At 39.4% G+C, this 14,352-nt stretch overlaps 1 protein-coding gene across 1 annotated transcript in view; it reads right to left on the bottom strand.

Moving 5' to 3' along the window:
• The window catches only part of Trpc5 (transient receptor potential cation channel, subfamily C, member 5), a 279,520-nt gene extending 265,841 nt beyond the window's left edge, over positions 1-13,679 (bottom strand). The window contains exon 1 of the mRNA XM_005404633.2: positions 13,349-13,679. The gene's annotated coding sequence lies outside the window, so the exon portion shown is untranslated. The remainder of the gene's footprint in view (positions 1-13,348) is intronic.
• Between the last annotated feature and the right edge of the window lie 673 nt (positions 13,680-14,352).

The following is a 14,352-nucleotide window of genomic DNA, read 5'->3' as shown; positions in this document are numbered from 1 at the left end:
TTTTTGCTAGGCCCTGGAAATTCAGTAGTGAACTTGTAAGATCTGGCTCTGGCCCTCATCAATGCTTAGACCTATAAGGGATAACTATATAGAAGTATCACATCCCAAAAGGACATGACAAGTGTATAGTTTGAAATTAAATTATCAGGAAGCATAGCACAGAAGCTGAGAAGGGTTTCTTCTCTGCAATTCAGCTAACCTTGGTAAGGATATTGGTTTCAACCATTTGCTAGCTGTGCTGCTTTAGGTAATGTGCCCAATGTCCTTTTGATTTGTTTTTCTCATCTGTAAAATCAGAATTATCATAGTCAACCTCAGAAGGCTCTTGTAAGGATTATGTGAGCAAATATTTATAAAGCACTTAGTATCTGGCATACACCAATTATTTAATAAAATACATTAAATCAAATCCTGGTGAGAGTACAAGAAATAATTCAAATTGTCTGGTTTGAGGGATAATGTGGCTAACCTTGTTTCTCCCTTAGCAACTCTGATTTTACCTTTTCCTACATGACTTTTTCCATTCTTGTCACTATGAGTTCAGGACTTATTTAAGAAAAATAAAGAGAAAGTTATGGTGGAAATGCTCTTTTAGAGTGATTGCACAGCCCAGTGCTTGGACACGCTCTCCTTAGCTCCTACACACATCCTTCCTCAGGGCAAGTCCCTTTGGTGTAGCCAGGGTGGAGTCATGGGACCCTGGTAAATGGGCCTTAGGCACTTCTCTGTCCTATGAAGAGTCTTCTCTCTTCTGTCTCACCTCTCTTCCCTCACTTGAATGGCTCTCAGCTCGTCCCTTCCTGCCTTCATCACAGAGGACTGCGGGGGCCCTTGAGGCATGCAGGTGGATATTTTGCAGGACCCCTCACAACCTGTTGCCAACCACTGTCTCCACAGAATCCTTCCTGTGTCATCTCTCTTCTAACTGTGACTCCTGTGAGGTTTCTGAGACCAGTAGTATCAGAGAGGAAGAGGGGAGAGGAGAGAAAGAAAATAACTTATAGAAAATGGCTGATAGGGGCTGGGGATTTAGCTCAGCGGCAAAAGCGCCTGCCTGGCAAGCGCAAGGTTGTCAGTTCGGTTCCCGGTACCGGAGAACAACCAAAAAAAAAAAAAAGAAAATAGCTGATAGCCTCAGAAATTATTTACATATTGCTTTATTCATTTCGGAAGACAACTATTTTGGTATATTACCTGAACGTGTGACTGCCATCACAGACTTGGGAGGCCAATTACGTCATATCTTTAATAACTCCACAGTTGTGTCCCTTAGGAATCATTACGAATGCTTCTGCCTACTGAGCTTTGTACCACCGGTTTCCTGTGTGTCTTGAGGATGTGGCTGACCAGAGGGAAAGCATACAGTCTCAGAAGCACCTGGTCCTCTACCCACCGCCTGCCACTACTGCTCTCAGATCATGGATCTTGAGACCTGCTGCTAGCTCCAGGGAGAGTTAGCAAACTCCTCCACTTTGCTTGAGATGTCGAGGGAGCCAAACCCTAAAATGAAGCATGACAAGTGAATTAAATGATCCACTTAATAGCGGAGGGATTGTGAGGAGCACTAGTTACATCTCACCTGGCCATCTAGCTATCAAGGTCATCTTATCCTTTAGCCTCTTTTGAGAAGTTCACTGAATTCTTAATGATTCCTTAGATTTTAGCAGGGATTTATAAGCGTATTCACACACAGTTTTTAATCTTTACCCTTAAATCAATCCAGTGAGTTAGATAGTATTATCCTTTCATTTTAAAGGTGAAAAAACAAACAAAGATGTTAAGAAGTTTGTTTATACTATTGGAATTCTGACCTTTCCATTCAAAGCCCATGCTATTTTAGCATTCTAGGGATTCTTCTGCTTTTTCTGCCCTTCAACCCCAAGAAGGGTGTAGGTGGTCTGCTTTTGCAGCCTCCCTTTTTTGTGACTTTCTCTGTTTGCAATGTCTTCTTGCTGCCCCTAGTGCCATCTAGCAGTATCAGAGGCCCGAGTAGTGTCTTACACAGGAAACTTCTCACTTTACTCCTTCACAGAGAGAAAGTGCACTGAACAATCTATTTCATACTGTTGTGTTGCTGGTTGGTCCTTAGTAGAAGGCATTGCCTGCATGTCCTAGGATTTCATCTTTCGAACAATGGCTACAGCTTAAGAGAACAGATCTTGAATGATGGAGATTCTCACACCAAGGCCAGGAGTTTTTCTTGCATGGATTTGAATCTTGGCTTTAATAGTTCTTGTATGATGTTAGGGTTATGTACCTCAGTGTCACTCCTTTTCGGAAATAGGATAAAAATAACATTTCCCTTGTATGGTGGTTTAGAAGATTAAATGATTTATTATTTGGAAAGCTCCTGGAATTATACTTTTAATATACTTAATGAATATTTGTTATCATCATCATCATCATGCTACTATTTGGGGATGTGGACTCTGTATAGCTCTTGCTCAGACTTCTATTTCAAGTTGTAGACCCCATATATCTAGCTGCTTATTTAACATCTGTACTTGGGTATCCTACTGGCACTTTGATGCCACCATGTCCAAAATCCATTTCATCATCCTCCCTCTTTCATAGCCACTCACCCTGACCTGCTCCCGATCATTCATTATTCTTGTAAATAACTTTGTAGTTCACTCAGCCACTTAACTGAGAAAGCTGGGAGTCCAGTTTCATGTGAGGAAAAAAAGAAGCAAGAGTCACAGCATGAAACATTTAAAGTTAAGATGAGTTTGAAGAGTTTAATGCTCCCTTGATTGAAAATTGAGATAAGCTATGTGGTTAATGTGAAAATGTTTCTCTTTTTCCCTTCTCTTTACTCATGTCAGATCAGTCTCCTCTTGCCCCTTAAAATTGATATGCCTGTTTCTGACTCTTCACTTATGATCACACAAATCCTCTCACCCCCCCTATACATGGCTAAATGGCACCCATCATTCAAGGTCTAAAACTCCCATGAAGTCTTTCTGATTTCTGCAGTTAGTAAAATGAGGTCATTTTTGAGAAATTATGTGTTTAGATTGAATGGTATTACTGCATACTGTATTTCACACTTTGTGATGTTTTCTGTCACCAGTTTGCAAGCTGAGTTGTTTTGGCTGGGTTATGAACACCTGAAAGTCACAGGGAATGGCGTGCTCTTGTGGATTGCCTATTATGCCTTTCGCAAGTCTCCTTCGACTTTCAATCACTCTTTCTCTGGCTCTTCCCCAGGAAAAGTAGGATGCAAGGTTAAATTTTACCTGCTTTTTTTTTCTCTATTGACCTTCTTCCTCAGAAATTTTGAAACTATTCTTTAGACATCAAATTCTGCATACTTATTTCTGTGATGGCCCATTTTTTTCTTGATTGCTAACTTTTCCCTCAAACTCTATCCTGCATCTCAACTATTTGTGTCATCACTTTCACTACGCTGCCTCACACTGACTCCAAACTTAATACTATATTAAATCCCCAACTCATTGCTTTCCCATCTTTCCCCACTTTAACATTTCCTGTTGACCTCATCATTTAGTTGTTACCACAATAAAAATTGAAGTCATCTTTGAGTACCTTAATCATATATGCGCTCACTTGCCACAACATATATACTATTTCTTCATAGTGTCCTTTATACTCTAGCCTTTCTAGGTTTACCACCATGATAACAGCAATAATAACTATAACAGGCTCTGTGGCTAGGTGCTGGGCCAAGTGCTTTATACATGTTAACTCATTTCAACTTTATAACATTCCTATAAGGTGAGTACTTTTGCCACCCTCTTTTCACAGATGAGAAAACTAAGATTCACAATAGCAGAGACAGAATCACCCAGATGAGTTTGTATCCAGTTTCCCTACTGAACCCCTTTGAACTCTCATGCCTAGGTATTTATAATTGCTTCTTAACTGGTACGACTGCTTCTCCATCGATCCATCCTGCACACCATTTCCAGACTATTCATCACCCAACATTAATACCATTATTTTTTGGCTCTCTCTTACACTCACTGAATTAAATATATCCACAGCTGGAAAATCTTAAACATAAATATTATAAAGCTGTCCATAATCTTATCACAATCTATCTTCTGAGCTTTATCTCCTGGGAGTATACCTGCATATATTTCCACAAATGGCTTAAACAATAATGCCCTCCCTACTCAGCCACACCAGGGTTTCACCAGGTTGCTTGCATTATCTTATTAACTTCTGACCATGTTTTCAGAGGAAAAAGGATGGGCGTGTTTCTTTGCATCCCCCACAGTGCCTTCCCCCAGTCCACACTAAGTGACTGTTTGTCCAGGGATTGAGAGTAGGAGCTCAGTTACCACTCAGGATCAAGATAGATAGAAGTCACATCATTCTCCCAAAGATTATATAAAAATAAGACATTGGGCTTCTTTATATTAAGATATGATTATCTTAGTAATGGAATCCTAGTGGAATTCCATTATTACTAATGGAATAATCACAAAAACTGTACTTTGTAAATTTTTCAAGGTCTTTCCTCCTTGTGCACCATGGACCTCTTCCTTCTGCACTTCCTCTTCCTATTTCCCTATTCTTTCTCCTTGTGCTGTCTTTTTCTTCTTTTTTCCCTTTCCTCCTTATTTTCTCCATTTTTTCTCTCGTCTTTTTTTCCTTATTTGTTGCTCCCCAATACCATTTGTGTTTTTTACCATTCCAGGACTCTGAAATGTTCAGAGAAAATTGATAAAACATATTATAATACCGAAGCATTAGAATTATATAATGTATGGGGTATTCCAGTGGATATCATGGTGTCAAAAGAACTATAAAGCATTTTGGAAATTGAGTGAATTCACTGGTTGCTTGAACAAGTGATTAGCCTAAATATCTGCTCCTTATCACAGATGTTAGTTCTTCTAAAGTTGCATTATTGTGAGCATGCAATGAAAGAACAAAATGGATTTGAGCTATAGTTTAAGAAAGGTTATGATGTAAAGATCTTTCTGTATATTTTGTCACAACTGCTTAAATTTTCACGTGAAAGTTCCAGAGGGAAGAATTTAAATTAGATGGGGTGGTAGCAACCCCACAGATGGGAAACATAAAGTAAGCTTTCTCATTGAATAACCTTTATATTTTGGCTTTTGAATGATAGCCATAAATTACATATTCAATAATTGAAATAGAGAAGATAAGTTACAAAAAAACCACAATAATCACCGTTATCCAAGAAAGAAACATTCCAAAACCTTTGATGCATGCTTAAAACTACAAATAGTAACAAACCTTATATATACTATGATTTCTTCTATACATGCATAACTATGACAAAGTTTGACTTTTAAATTAAGGATAGTAAGAGATTATCAACAATAATAAAATAGAACAATTATAACAGTATACTATAATTCAAGTCATGTGAGTATGGTCTCTCTCAAAATACCTTGCTCTTCTGTACCCATCCTTCTTCATCTTGTGGTGAGATGAAGTGAGATGGATGACATAGGCATTGTGAGGAAGTAATAGGTAAGGGATATGTGAACACAAGCACTGTGATGCTGCAGTGGTTGATCTGGTAACTGTGATGGTTACTAAGTAACTTAAAAAATAAAAAGGTAGATAATGTATGGATGTGTTGGACACAAAGATGATTCATGCACCATGCTGGATGAAGCAAGGTAGCGTGAGGTTTCATTATACTGATCAGAATGGCACATAGTTTATAATGTATGAATTATTTGTCTTTCTAATTTTCCAATTAAATTTTCAGACTGTGGTTCTCCATGGGTAACTGAAACCCTGGAAAGCAAAACCATGGATAAAGGGGACCACTGTAATATCAAATAATGATGAGGAAAACAAAAGTAAAAACCAAAGAGCTTTCTGATAAGGAAGAGGCAGTATAACGTAGGCTAAAGGTGAAAGTGCAAAATTTGGAGGAAGAAAAATCTATGTTCCAATCCTGCTTGCACCATTTACTAGCTGTGCCATATTAGGCATACCACTCAACTTGCCTGATCCTAGTTTCTCATTTACTAAATAGGAATAGTGACTGCTATATAGACTGTAGTGAAGACCATGAATTTACAACATTCAACAAACATAAGACTGAGGTAGAAGAGATATGGTGTTCAACATATGTCAATATCCTTATCCCTGGAATTCAGACAGAATTAACGTTAATATTTAACTGACTTTAAAATAAGTAGTTAACCTCAACTTTTTTGATAGACCCCATGTAAGCATGCACGCACACACACACATGGTAAGTATATTTAACACTAATGCATTATTTATCTCAAAATAGTTAAAAGAGAGAAATTCAAATATACTCACCATAAGAAAATGATAAAAGTTCAGTGTGATAGATATACTAATCTCTTTGAATTGTCACCTTGAATTGGTCACTACCCAATGTACACATAAATAAAAACATTAAAATATGCCCTCATACATATGTACAAATAAAATGCCTCAATCTAAAAAAATCTAATTTAATGAAAAACAGAAGAGGAAGGAAGAGATTGATCAGGTACAAAGACAGAAGAGACAGAAGAGATTCAAAGTGTCAGAGACACTCATTGGCCCTCGCTGGCTTGGAAGGTGGAGGGAAGGTACCATGGACTAAGGAATGTAGGTGGCCTCTAGAAGCTAGAATCAACTTTCAGCTGACAAGGAACAAAGCAATCAGATCTTTGATTCTACATCTTCAGGCAAATGAATTATGCCAACAACCCAAAAACACAAGGAAATAGATTCTGCCCCAGAACTTTCAGAAGGGAATATAGTCCTGCTGACAACTTAATTGTAGCCCGGTGATCCCTATGTCAGACTTCTGACTTACAAAACTATAATAATAATAAGTTTGTAATGTTCTAAATTGGTATCTAGACAATGCTAGGTTAATAAGGGCATGATAATTTGTTACAGCAGTAATAGAAAATGAACACAAGAAGTTTAAGCTGTGCATGGTAGCACACACTTCTAATTGCAGCACTCTGGGAAGCTATGGGAGGAGAATCACAAATTTAAACACAGCCAGGGCAACTTAGTGACTTACCAAGGTCTTGTCTCTAAAATAAAAAATAAAAAGAGGCTGGGAATGTAGCTCAGAATGAAGACCCTGGTTCAGAAAAAGGATATTCAATAACTGATAGCAGTTGCTATTATTTAGGGTGATCACAGAAATCTTAGAAATGATCAGCCTGTATTGTTTAAGATTCTTGATGTCACACTAATCTGCTCCTCTTGAAAATCAGTGCATATGGGACAATTTCAAAACAAGCTGGAGATCGCAAACAGGATAAAGCCTAGAACACTATATATCATATTTCGGAGGTGAGAAAATTAAGTGGGTAGGTTATGATATGAGTTGAGTGGAGATAGGAGTTGCTTTATTTTTTTCACCTGAAAAACAGCAATATAGTATAATCTAAGTCATTGCTTTATGTAAAATGAGCAAGGTAATTCATTTCTTTTAGCTTCTGCTATAATTTCATCCAGAAAATAACAATCATATTTAATGGGATGTTGGTGAGGGTTTGTTTAAATGAGATGTTGCATATAAAAAGTCTGGCATATTATGAAGCACTGTCCAGGTATTAACTGTAGTTGTTGAGATGGCCTTTGTATAGTGTGTTGATGAGGTAAAATATTTCTTATTTAATGCCAAGTCATGACTTTGTGGTAAAAAAAAGTCATTGTAGCTTAGCTGGATATTTATATATACTTTCACCCCCTTTGTGGAATCTGACATAGAGATTATTGGTTCAGATTAAAAATCTTTAAGAAGTTTTTCTGTGCTGCCTTTACCTAGATTATTCATTTTACTTAAATCATCTCACATCTATTCTTTTAGATAGGGGTTACTATTTACCCATTTTATAGATTGTTAGCCTAAAAAATTAGTAATATTTAGCTCTGAACCCAGAATGCTATTTTAGCCTTGAATTTTTCATTTGAGTCTGTGTGTGTGTGTGTGTGTGTGTGTGTGTGTGTATGGGTTTGTGTGTGCATGTGTTTCCATGCTTCACATGCATGTAAACATGCAGAGGCTATTGATTTGATAATTTTGAGACATATTTCATAAAATAGGGCCAGTTTTGGTTTCAGTCTTGTTCCATGAAGTGATTTCCCCTGCACCAACTGTAATTCTTTCTATATGATATTTCTTTGGGGTGTCCCTACTGTGCTGAGATAAATTTGACTGTTGAGGCCTTTCTTAGTGTTCTATATTTAGAAAGCTCAATGTGATTCACATCAATTAGAAATTGATGCTAGGTGTCCCAGAATATTCCATTCAGTGGCTAGTTTTCTAGAAAACTAAAATTACTAGCTAAATCCTATGAATAATATCTTCTACTTATTGATTGTTCACTATGTAGCAGTGCCTTATGTGTCTCATTTACTTTTCACAACTCAGTACCAGTTAGTGCTATTATTCTTAACTTTTTTTGCTATACGTTTATGACACATAATGAATACATTTATTTTTAGAACATATATATATAAATATATATCATATCATATCTTCCTGTTCTCCCTGTCCCCTCTCCCTTTATTTTTAGATTCCCTTCCCATCTCCACAAAGTGTACCTCTCTGCTTCCACTCATCTATCCTTTATTTTGATCTTTAAGTTATTTATTCTTTGAACTTCTCACACGAGAGAAACTATGTGATATTTAAGCTTCTGTGTCTGATTTATTTCACTTGACATTATGATCTCAAGGTGCACCCATTTTCCTACAAGACTCAAATTTACCATTCTTTATTATTAATCCCACTTTATAGATGAGGAATCTGAGGCCCAGAAGCAAAGATCTTGCCCATGTTTATACAGTAATTTGTTGGCAGGGCCAGGTCTGTGTGGGACCCTAAATCTCTGTCATCCAGGTAAACACAATAACCCTATGGTCCAGTTCCTCTTGAATGAACTCTCTTGCTCCCATTTAAGGCTTTCACAATGGAAAACAAGAGAAGTAGACATGGAGGAAGTGTTTATTTTTTAAGTGACAACCACATAAATTGTCCTATGTTCCCATTAGGTAATTGCTTATTTTCAAATGACTTTCACATGCTTTATTTGGGTAAACTCTAGCCAAGTGTTTCTCAGATTTTGTTACGAAAATGAATGACGAGATCTTCAGTGAAGGTGGATTCTGAACTAACAGACCTGGGAAAGGGCCTGGGATTTTGTATTTATAGGTAGTCCCTCAAGGAGTGTCTTTTGTAAACTTACAATATCCCCACTATAATGCTGAAGTTCTTCTTATTATTCTGGGATATGGCAGACACATGTGCTATATAAGCACTGCATACTCTTCTCTTGGTGTCACTGCAGCTCCTTGGGCTGCAGTAGATATATCTGCATTGGTGTATTTCCTCAAACCTAAAAGATATTAGTCTAGGATTAATGGAAACTAAGGTTAAAGGATGGAAGCAGGTAACAGTGATCCCCTTGTAGACTTTTCTTCTTCCTTATATTCTTCTATAAAAATCATCTTCTTTGTCTTTTCTATCCTCTGCTTTAATTTTTGAGAAAATGTGTGTGTGTGTGTGTGTGTGTGTGTGTGTGTGTGTGTGTGGTGTGTGTATGTTCTTAAAGGCACGATGCTGAGACTGAGCATACAAAGCAAGAGCCATGGTAACTATGTTCTACGAGCTTCCAGTCCCTAGAACTATTAGGATGAAGCAGAAACTCTGATTTCTACATGCCTTGCTGTTGGGAATGAAAGCCAGATGGGCCACACAAATGTGAGAAGTTAAAATTTTGTCATGTTTAATTCTGACCTCCATCTGAATATAATATGCTAGCTGTAGGCAAGTTCCATGTTTTCTGAACTAGCATGATAGGAGTGTGTGTGTGTGTGTGTGTGTGTGTGTGTGTGTGTGTGTAAAACATTAATATGTGAATAGCAATATAGTATACAAATAGTGATTTTGGGAAACCTGGTTTTAAATTCTTTTCAGTTTCTTAGAAAGAAGTCCAGAGAGCTTTGCAAATTTATTCAGTATCAATCCAGTACTGGCTTGGGTTATGTCACTAGCTAGTTGTGGGATTTAGGTAAGTTATTTTTACTCTCTGAGCCCCAATGTCTATATAGGTGAAATTAGGGGATTGAACCCCACCAAGATCATTACTTCTTTTTCACCTTCAAATTTTCTTTGCCTTTGCTAAGACAGAAGCTGGGAATAACTGCATTAGCTTACATCATTCAAGGGCAAACTTCAGAATGGGTAAAGGAGTACCAAACCCAGGAAACTTGCAAAATTACCTGGATTTGTGAAGTGCAATTCTGCTTAACTGTACCAGCTTTTATTAGTTTTAAAAAAATCTGTTCTTACTCAGTTGAGGATGTTGTACATGTTTTTTATGAGACTACAGATGAGTCATTTAGGGATCATTCCTCGCTGGCAGGTTTGCTCTGCTGGTCTGACACGACAAAAAGCTTGAGGGACCACTCAACAGAAGGAAAGCTTCATGAGTCTTAGGAAGCTGACATTACGGACGCTTCAGCTTCTAAGTTTTGGACATGATAGCTGGCCTCAGTTTAGCCCTGATTTGAAGTTGAGGAGCTGCAACTTCTACCTGCAATATGGCACCACTTCTGACTTCAGGCTTCGAACTCTGTTACACTGTTCCCTGAAAACTTGTGAAATGGCTGGACCAGATTAAGTTGGTGGCATCATGGGACACAGGTCACTTTGAGGAGACAGGTCTTCCTTCTCATTTTCCCCACAGGCTACCAGAAGGTATCTGAATGGCTTAGTGTACTCAGCTGAAAACAGCAACCTTTGGCAGGAAGAAAGCAGGCAAAAATGTTTTGAATCCTCTCCTTCAGCGATGGAGTCATGGCAAAAGACAAATTAGAATCATTTGAAGCAGGATAGAGGGAAACAGCATGACACATCTGAAATATTCATTTGATAACTGAACACCTGAATGGCTTGGAGATTGAAATTTAATATGTTAAGGAGTGAAATGAAATGACAACAATGAAAATGTACTCCTAGGCTCCCAATTCCCTGTTTCTAATGAATCTATCACTGTTTATTCAGTGTCTACATGTCAACTTGCAGGAAATTTCAGGCCATATCACATCTGAGTTGAATTTTTGGATTAACTCCATTCCCAGCCAAAGCAAACACGTTGGATTATTTTCTTTCCATATATTTCAAAGCATCACTGGTTCTCTTATCCTCCTCTTTTTCTCCTTTGCATCTTTAATTTCCTGGCCCAATCTTCTCTAAGTGCTGTGGTTCTGTGTGCCACTCTGCTTTGGGCTGTTAACTCCGGAATTAATAGAATCATAGGATTACAGATTTTATAGCTGAAGGGAGTGGCAGATTTTAGCTGGTCCAGGTATCTATGTCGAGGCATACACTAAAGCCAGGTGAACCGGTCTCAGTGAGGCTGGGAGGTATGTTACTTCTGAGTTCCTCATCTGCCAACCTCCTTCTCCCATGGGTAACCATAGGTCAGGACCACTTCAGCAGCAAGATGCATCATGGAGAACAAAACAAAGACCTCTACATTTGGCTTTATCCCTGTTGATACTTTGAGTTCTTTCCTAATCTTGAAACTATTAGTTCTTTCCCACCTGTCTAAAATCTTGCCTTTCCTATCTATGGGAATGTGTAATTTTAACCTATCCAATAATATATTTGCTTATGAAGTAACAAAATGGGCACCTTTTCAGATCTTACATGAGTAAGCCTCATTTTGCTGTCTCTCGGCAGTCAGCATTAGAACAAATTGCCTGATGCAACATAAACAGTTCCACTTAATGCAGAATCTGTTTCTTTCATTTCCTGACTTGGGAGAAAGTAATTCATTGTATTTCAATAACATAGTAATAAATAGAAAGTTTGACAGAAGAGCTTGGATGCTTTGGAAGTACAAATTCAAATTCCCCCTCCCTCTGCTATAGAAACACAGCCCAGATTGTAGGGGAGGGGTTGATTTGAATCCTTGAAAAACTACACACACGCAGAAAGAGACTACATCACTATATCTCTATCTGTCTATCATCTATCTATTATCTATTTATAAAGTTTATGAAAACAGTATCTCCTTGGAACCAACATGTAGATTTTATGCAGATTTTCAGTTCTTTCAACTTCACAAAAAGACCCTGTGAGTTTCCTTTATGGAAGGCTAAACATTTGCTGTGAAACCAACTTGGTATACTATGTGAATATATTGGCATGCTTTTTAATTCAGAATGAGTAGATTTTAAAAGACTAGTATTGAACATCATTTAATTCTCTATTTAATACTTTATAGGAAATCATACATGATATAAAACAACCACATATCATAAAAAATCTAAAAAATAAACCACAGACAGTTACGAATGTTGATATATAATTATACCATTCATACTAAATGCCAGGAAGATAAATATATGGCTTTAGAGAAGTGGGTCTGGGTGGCAGCAGAATGTAGTAATTATTCCTCATTTAACCTATGGCTAATGCATAGTCTTTAAGGGGGAGCATTACCGATTAGTCTGTATGTCTCCTACTCATATAATAAACTTGGGTAAAGTTCAGAGAGCCTGTCTTTCAGGCTGGTTTCCTGGCTCCAGGCTTTTCGTGAAGGACTGATAACCTTGCTAAACACTTGGTTATCACCAGGTAAAAGACTGTGGCCCAAACATCCAGGTTGGCAATGGAGAAAAAGGCTTCTTCCCAGGATCAGCTTTTGAGATCATGAAGAAAGATCAGGATCTGTGAATTTAGTTCAATACTTGCATACGTGGACACGATCATGATGGTGGTGGTGGGTGTCTACTTTGGATCAAAGATCTGACTCACAGCCCCCCCGCACTTTGAATTTCTTGGTTGTTTTAAGAAAGTCAGGCAAATGAGTCTGCTCATTTTTTGAGTGTAGTCATTTTTTAAGTCTGAAGAATATGAAAACAGAAAGAAGGTGAATGGGGGCTCTAGTTCCTGTCCCCTCATGAACTTGCACCTTGGCGTTCTGCAGCTGAAGCTGGCTGCTGCTGAAAGAGCAAGAATCCTTATTCCTACTCCCACCTCAGGCTCCTTTCAGGAGACTTGAGAGCAGGTTCCTTGGAGAGCTTAATATTTACCCAAGGATGAAACAAATCACTCTATGGACAGGATTAGGGCAAATTTTTGGTTTCAGAGAATATTAGCAAGGGAAACCATGTTGTCTGGCATTACTACCATCATCTACCCACCTAAAGCTCCCTGCCTTGTTGCATCTCTCCCTGGTGTCCCAAAACAATCTGTTGCTGGTGTTCTGCTCCCCACCAGAGCCCACAACCAGTCAGCCAGCCAGCCAGAGCCTTCCAGCCTACAGCAGTCCAGCACCTTCATGCAACCCACACCTCTATTTTCTGGGCAGCACTCTGCCGCCTGTCAACTCACCCGGGTGCCAGTGGTTTCTTGGGATTTGAGTCCTCTGGTGTCCGTAGACCAGGGCGCTTGCTGCGTGCAGCCTTGTTGGACTCGTCTTCAGCAGCACTCTAACAGCAGCCGCCTGGGACAGCTCTGGCCTGTAGGCTGCCCAGTGGGTGGGCTGAGGAGTACAGGGGAAGGGGCTGGATGTGATGTGAGGAGCAAGTACTGGCTCCTGCCTCGGTTTCCTCTTTCTTCTTCAGTTATTCCCAACTTCCTTTTCACTGGCCGGACCTCCTCACCTTTCACCTTAGCCAGCGCCCTGAAACTCTTTGCTCTATCCTGCCCTGCTCTTGCTCGCTTCAGCGGGCTCTGCTCTCTGACACTAACCTTAGTCCCCTCAAAGGCACGCACTCCCTTCACGCAGCCAGCCACACACACTAAGCGCAAGGGAAGAAACTGTCAAGGGAAACTGACAGGGATCGCTGATGCGGTGCTGTGAACGGGAGAAAGAAGGAGAGAGCAAGAGAGAGCGACGGAGCGAGCGGGAGAGCAAGAGAGAGCGAGAGCAAGCGAGCGAGAGACAGAAAGAAAGAGAACCGCACTCACTCTTACAGGCACACTCAAGGTTCAGCCGTGAGGTAGCAGCTGGCTGGAGCTCCCGCCACCCTCCAAATCCCCTTTTTAGACTAGGGGTTTCTGTTCCCTTCTGTTGATGCTTCTGCAAAATGCTGTACAGAGAAGGGGAGAGAAAAGGGAAAAGCAAAGAGGGGCGGGGAGGGGAAAATCGAGGAGGTGCGCTGCCTTTCTACTGCCCACCCCTACCTCTAAAAATGTCTAACCCTGAGCCCTCCTTTTCTCTTCTGTCTGCTCCTGGCTTCCCTCTGCTGCTGTTCTCTTTCTCCTCCTCTTTGAGGTGGCTGGGAGCTGCGGAGAACCCGTCGTGGTTTTGAGATGCGTGTGCGTGTGCCTGTGTGTGTCTGTGTAAAGAGAGGGACAGAGAGAGAGAGAGAGAGAGAGAGAGAGAGAGAGAG

Source organism: Chinchilla lanigera, unplaced genomic scaffold, assembly GCF_000276665.1.
Source record: "Chinchilla lanigera isolate Chin_1 unplaced genomic scaffold, ChiLan1.0 scaffold00089, whole genome shotgun sequence".
In the NCBI taxonomy this organism is placed as follows: Eukaryota; Metazoa; Chordata; class Mammalia; order Rodentia; family Chinchillidae; genus Chinchilla; species Chinchilla lanigera.
This window is presented reverse-complemented; position numbering and strand designations above follow the sequence as displayed.